Below are 6,929 nucleotides of genomic sequence, written 5' to 3' on the forward strand. Positions count from 1 at the left end.
TCCTCCCCTCCACCCTGTATGGATTGGTATGCTACTATCAATATAATACCATTATACCAGCTCACCTCTGTTAACAGATGTTGCTCTGCAAAGTTTGCAAAATCTTGGCTATAAGGCTTGATCAACACAAAACCCCTAGCACTTGAAGCTACATGTGGGTAATTTAACATCTCTATTGTACTTAGTATCAAGATTTGTAAAAGTTTTAATTGTTATTTCTTGATTTCTAATTCTTCACGTACAATGGTTGTAATGTATATTATGTCTTTTACATGTTTTCCCTTCCTTTTTGGTATTCCACTCCTTCATTCTCGCCAATTCTTGATAAATCTAATAAAAACTTACCTGTTAGAAAAATATTGTGTACTGCATGCTGTGGTTTAAAATGGTCAGCGTAAGTACAGGTATTTATCATTGAAATCTGTATGCCAATCACCAGTGTATGAAAAGTCACATGGCAACTTGAACATCTGTGCATGCACACGAAGGTTCTTTAAGAGTTTTTAGCTCTCAGGGAACCCATGCAAAAATGAATACTGTTTTTGCTGGCGTATAAGACTACTTTTTATACTTAAAAACATCCACCCGAAAATAGGGGGTCATCTTATACGCGGGGTATACAATGTATACCTTTAGTTCGTTTTGGGCCAAGCTGGCCCAAAACGAACATCCCTAATCTGTCAGCCCGCTGGATGTGCGGTAATATTGTATGTGCGGTAGCTTCGGCTACATACAGTAGCTGAGCCAATCACGGCGAGCGATGTACACAACCTCTGCCAATCCAAGCAGGCTTTGTATTCATTAATAGAATACATTGCTCGCCGTGATTGGCTCAGCGCGGTATACTGTATGTAGCTAAAGGTACCGTACATACAGTATTACCGCACATCCATTCATGATGTTTTAAAATGGTGTTGCCTCAGAAGTGGGGTAGTCTTATATGACGAGTATAGCCCAAAACCTATATTTTAGGTGGAAAATTAGGGGGTCGTCTTATACACCCAGTCGCCCTATACGCCGGCAAATACGGTATATCATCAAGATGTAAATATAATAAAGAATGTGACATACATAGTATATTTTACACGCAGAGCAGAACATCTTTTGCTTTACAAGACAAAATTATTTTCAGTAAATGGAAAATGTTCCCTTATATTAGTTTTGAAGGTGGTTCCCCATTACACTGGTGGTCAGTAGAGTAGTGTCCCCATGCATTTGCGGTCAGTGTAACATTAGAGGTAAGTGGAAACGTGCCTGCTTACATTGTTGGTCAGTGGAGAAATGCACTCTTACATTGCTGGTCAGTGGTCAAATGTTCTCCCCTAAAGACAGCTAAAAAGAGTATTACTATGAGTGGTAACGTACCTGATACAGTAGAGACTCCACTAGACATACAATGCTGGCTCTGCCAAGTTACATTGATGCCGGAATGATGCAGGCATTTTCAGGTGGAAAAGCAATCTGCCTCTGCTCAAAGAAATTCCTAGCAACCTCTAGAGGAACCATAGGGTTCCACAGAATTCTGGTTGAGAATGACTGCTATACTTCCTCAAATATTAATGGTCACAATAGAAAATCTCTTCATTCATAACAACATTTGTGAGTGTGAAGGTAATCACAAAATAAATTTTTTTGTAAAACAAACCAACCAAGTATTCCACTAGGTCTCGGGATTAAATTGAAATCACTGGGCAATGCTTCTATTGTGTACATTAGTGCTGCAAGTATCACCTAACAGCATCAACATGCATTCAGGGTAGCATGCACAATACTGGAAAGATTCAAATTAACCTGTACAAAGTGTCAGAACAATTTCATGTGAACCGTACTAAATATAGGACTCTTGTAAGACTTGTAAGAAAAAGGAGTGCATTCATAACAGAAGAAAGTTATTCCAAACCCTAATTGAAAACTAATTCTCTTTATAAATTTTAACTCTTAAAATAACAGTTGTTCAACTGGCACTTAGGATAGTTTTGGGGTCTATATAGTAGGAAATATGTCATTTGGAACTTATAAACTGTATGTTTTAGTCTCAGTTCTTCAAATAACTGCTCCTTACAGCTTTTCCTATTGCACCATTCAACTGCTACATAGAACTTCCCTATAACTCCTAACTATGTAACTGCATTTTCTGCGGCATGATAATGCATCATAACCACTTCCTTTCTCTGTTATTCTGAAACCCAGTTTCCACTGATCATATCCTAAAAAGGAAACATCTGCTAACGACAAATGATAAAACCTGAAATTAAACACAAAAGTTACTAAAGTTTATTCATATACACTGTGTTGAAAATAGTGGTCATATCAGTTTAATGGCCCGTAAGAAATAAGAAGCTAATGTGCACCTATTTTATATTTCTAGTGTTTGGTTCTAGCAAGCTATGTTCCAACAAAGGGCATTCCTAGTGTACTTGGAAATCCCCTTGTTATTTTAGATCCTAACCATGTGGTAAGTAGCCCACATCCGAGGATTGGTTTCACTACTGAGCTTATGCGAACCTTGCACTAAAATTTAGGCTTGTTCAATAGGGAACCCCCCTAACACATTTGCTGCATTTCCCCCTTAGTAACAAAACCCAAAAACTTACTTTACAACAAGATTCCATCCGCATTGCCTAGGTGATGGTGACATCACAATCCCTTCTGGGAAATCCCGAGAACAATGAGGATCCCAAATTATATAAGAATAAGATGCTTTGTAAGTATGTTGTTCCCAGGATTTCACCAGAAGAATCGTAACATCACCTTCTCCAGTCTGGAAGTTGGGTGCAAATATATTTCTTAACTTTTTTTGGCTGGAATGTGGCTGCCACTTGGAGAATCAGTTGTTCATCAAGGCACTACTCATTTACTTGCAGGTAAACTACACATAAGGTAGATTTTTGGATAATGGGGTAGCTACATATCAGTAAGTAGTGTTGTAAGCAATGAGTCAAACCTAAAGGTACCTTTCATCATTATTGGCCTTTTTTCTGAATTCCTAAGTGATAGGAGGTAGACTAGATTTAAAGCATAACTAGATGGCATTTAGTTGCTAAAGCACTGTGCATCATAAACAGTTTGCTTCAGTGTTGGCTGCACATTATTACTCTGGACCTGCTTCCTTGTAGTCTCCGCCAATAGTGCATGTGACAGCATGACAAAGCAAAAGCACAATTGCAAGACAGTTGTCATCCTCTAACACGATGTGCCTGAACAAGGAAGTTCATGATAGAAAGACTGAAAATAACTTTTTAAATTACATTACCATTACAGTGGTGCTGCAGAGTGCATTGTGGTGCACTAAGCTAAGGAGAATCAACCCCTATGTCTTATGATATGGGACAGGACAGGAAGCCTAGAAAGGGCTGCAAGGCACCATGGACGAGCCTGTCGGATATCACCCCAGTATCAAAGTGCTGCAGATCTTTTTAGTGCAGACATCATATAGACTGGAAAGATATTGCTTTAAAGAAGAACTCAGGGTAGAATAAAAATGAATCCTTGCAGTGGGTCTACCTCCACACTACAAGGGTTAACTGCTAGTTTTTTTTCTAGGGGACCGAATAAAGAAGATATACTCACCTGATCCTTGATCCTGCAGCAGAGGCTTTTTCACCACCAGAAGAGGGTACGGGGACCAGTCTAGCAGCCCAGCAGGTCCTAAGATCAGGTGAATATATCTTTTTTATTTTAGACCTAGACCAAAATGAGCAGTTAATCCTTGCAGTGTGGGGCTAGCCCCACTGCAAGGGTTAATTTTGATTCTGTCCGCAGTTGTTCTTTCAGTAAATCAGTCCAAACCAAACTGAATCCCAACTTGGAAGATCAATTCATTTGTATATACTAGCATTAGGTAAGCAAAAGATTGACTCTGTTTTATATGTCACTAGTGATTAGCTTGACAGTAAAATACACATCCAGTTTTAAGGTTACCATAGACCAACCCGCACCCCTGTAACATCAATTACAATTAAAATGTCCTGTAAACCTTTCATGCGGCAGGTGTATTTCTGTAAGGTGTATTATCAGTAATGCTAAATTATAGGAACATTCACGATTTGTCACAAAAGCAATATAAACTATCAGGTACTCCTCAGGGACAAAACATGTCTGAAAAATATGAATCATTTAACTATTAGTGGCTAATCTTGTGGTGGAATTGAGCGTTCTTCATTCCAAATAATAATGTTGAATGGGTGATGGTTAGTAATTATTTGAATTAGTCACATGATCAAGCTTTGCTTGCTTTATGTATGAACTATGCATGGCTTGGAATATGTCTTGTGTTTTACACATACGGTGATTCACAGTGTGCAGTGATGCGTGTACGTGAGAACGCCACTGTATAATCCAGATTACTTATGAGTGCCTTTTTCTCATACACACCTTCTTCTCCTTCTTATTGCTTTTGTATCTCTCTCCATATTAAACTTTCCTTATTTGTCTTCTATCCATTACTCCACTTCTCACTAGGCAAAAAAGCATCTATGATGTTAGTGTTTTAATGTCTACCCTGGTTCAGTTTTACACTACACTTTACATTTTTATACATTCCACATTTCACAATATACATTAATTAGGATTGTAAGCATGTTTGTATTTTAGTTGTATCTGCAAAATACACAGCCTGGCCCCCCAAAAAAGTCACCATCACAAAGTCCAGACTTTACCCCTATTGAGAACCTTTGAGATGTACTGGAGGAGACTTTATGCAGTGGTCTGACTCTCCCATCATCACTACAAGATCTTGGTGAAAAATGAATGTAACTCTGGATGGAAATAAATGTTGTGACATTGCATGAGCTTATGGGAATGATGGCACTGCGAATGTGTGCCGTAATCAAAGCTAAAGGCAGTCCAACTAAATATTAGAGTGTGTGACTTTTTTTGGCCAGGCAGTGTATTCAATGTCCTATATTGTATTGTCTTAACACACTATTCAATGGCTTAGAAAGTACATAAAACAATCTACTCCAGGCCCAACCTCAGCAGAGCTTTCAATCAAATGTCCCTACAACAGTTGGGGGAAATGGGTCCAAAGCCATTTTACCTAGCACAAGGTTTTTGGACTGTATAAGAAAATCAGGGCACCCAGAGGAAGCTAAAATATGCATATGCACAAACTGAATGTAAAATAACATGCAGATAGCATCCCAGGTCAGCATTTACCTACAGTGCTGGAAGGTATTTTATAGCCCCTTACCCAAAATTTCTACATTTTGTGGAGTTGTCTTAAACTCATGGTGAGAATTGAAGGGATTTGAAACATTCTGTTAACACGTAACACTGGTGCAAAATAATGTATTCATTAAAATGCTAGTTTGTTTGACATCACTAGACATTTTACTTTTTGATGCTGACATTGGCACCAGCACTATGCAGGCACTGTTGGGCAGAAGATTGCTCCACATGACATTAACCGCATAGATACAGTGCCAGGTCCTGGAAACTGGCAACAGGACATGGTCACCAGAGTTTTGGTTTCGCTGTATACAGCAATATCCCATCATGTCTCAGTCTCAGCACCTTTTGTGAACTTTACCATTGTGGGTCTTGTTTCCAGTGCTTAGCATTGATACAGCATTTAGAGATGCCTTTTGTATAAGCATTAGATACAGCTAAAGTCTTCTCACGTGTACAAAACAAAAGAAATGCAAGCAAACTGGATGTGAATGTTTATTCCTCTTGCAGTTTCACCAGCTTTTCTTTCTTCTCATTGCTTGTTATTGCTATGACTCAATCTTGGCTCCACAGCATTTCATGTCCGAATAGTACTGGTGTTTCGCTTCCATTGCTATTTGTATCCTGTAAAACCAGAATAAAGGTGGGTATGCTTTGTCAACAGGAACGATTATGTCATTGAAATTAAATATATGAGTTAACACTAGAGTCACAGTAATGATGAGCTCACCCTGAATTTGTTTCCATAGTATGACAACATGTGACACTAAAGGCTACCATAACATTATTATTTGATTATATACTAGGTTCTTAAAGTAACATCACCAGCATAGAAAGATACATAAGACATGTTGAATGGCCACTAAATATATCTATCTATCTATCTATCTATCTATCTATCTATCTATCTAACAAAGAAACTTTTTGTGGGTCGCCTCCACCCTAGCTCCTTTCATTAATCTCTCCCCCTAATGATGGCCGTTAGGCTTTAGAACTTTATCAATGAATGTATGTATGTTGGGCTAGTCAATGACGAGGGATGAATTATGTTGGTCTAAATTGGAATATTGCATCCATGTATGTATTTAATAATGTTATTTATGAGTTGTATCAGCTACTTTGACCAAGTAAATGTTTTTATTGAAATTAATTTATGTACAATACAATAAATTTGATATAATTTTACGCATGGTCTACTATGTCTCTCAATAAACCCTTTTTCCTCCACGTTTCTTCCTATCTATCTATCTATCTATCTATCTATCTATCTATCTATCTATCTATCTATGAGCACCAAAAATTAAGCCTTGAACTGTAAGTAGACAAGACCACCCCACTGAAAAAAGTATCAGTGCCCCCAAAGTCATATCTGATTATATTTGAAGTCTGGTGGGCTGAGTTATTCCCTGGCTTCATTCTTGGATAACCTATTTAAGTTTGAGGTGTTCACACACTACTTTGCAAGTTTCAGCACCTCTTGTTGCATCCTAAATAATACAGAAAACAAAGCTATAATAGTGAGAGTGGGACACCATCATAATACCCACAACACAGGGTCCAGGAACTCAAATGTAGGTATCTTAACAATAGAGTCTCTTAAAAATGTAGGACGCCGTCAGGTGGTTTAAATAGCCAGCAGCTACAAAAAATGGAGTTTTGGATGAAATGACCCTTTACACCTTTTATTCTAGGTATGCATTCATTAACAGTTATTAAATGTAGTACATCAGTCATGTCATTATTTTCCTACAACCAAGATC

The sequence above is a fragment of the Nanorana parkeri genome, unplaced genomic scaffold (assembly GCF_000935625.1).
Source record: "Nanorana parkeri isolate BGI_ZX_2015 unplaced genomic scaffold, ASM93562v1 scaffold705, whole genome shotgun sequence".
In the NCBI taxonomy this organism is placed as follows: Eukaryota; Metazoa; Chordata; class Amphibia; order Anura; family Dicroglossidae; genus Nanorana; species Nanorana parkeri.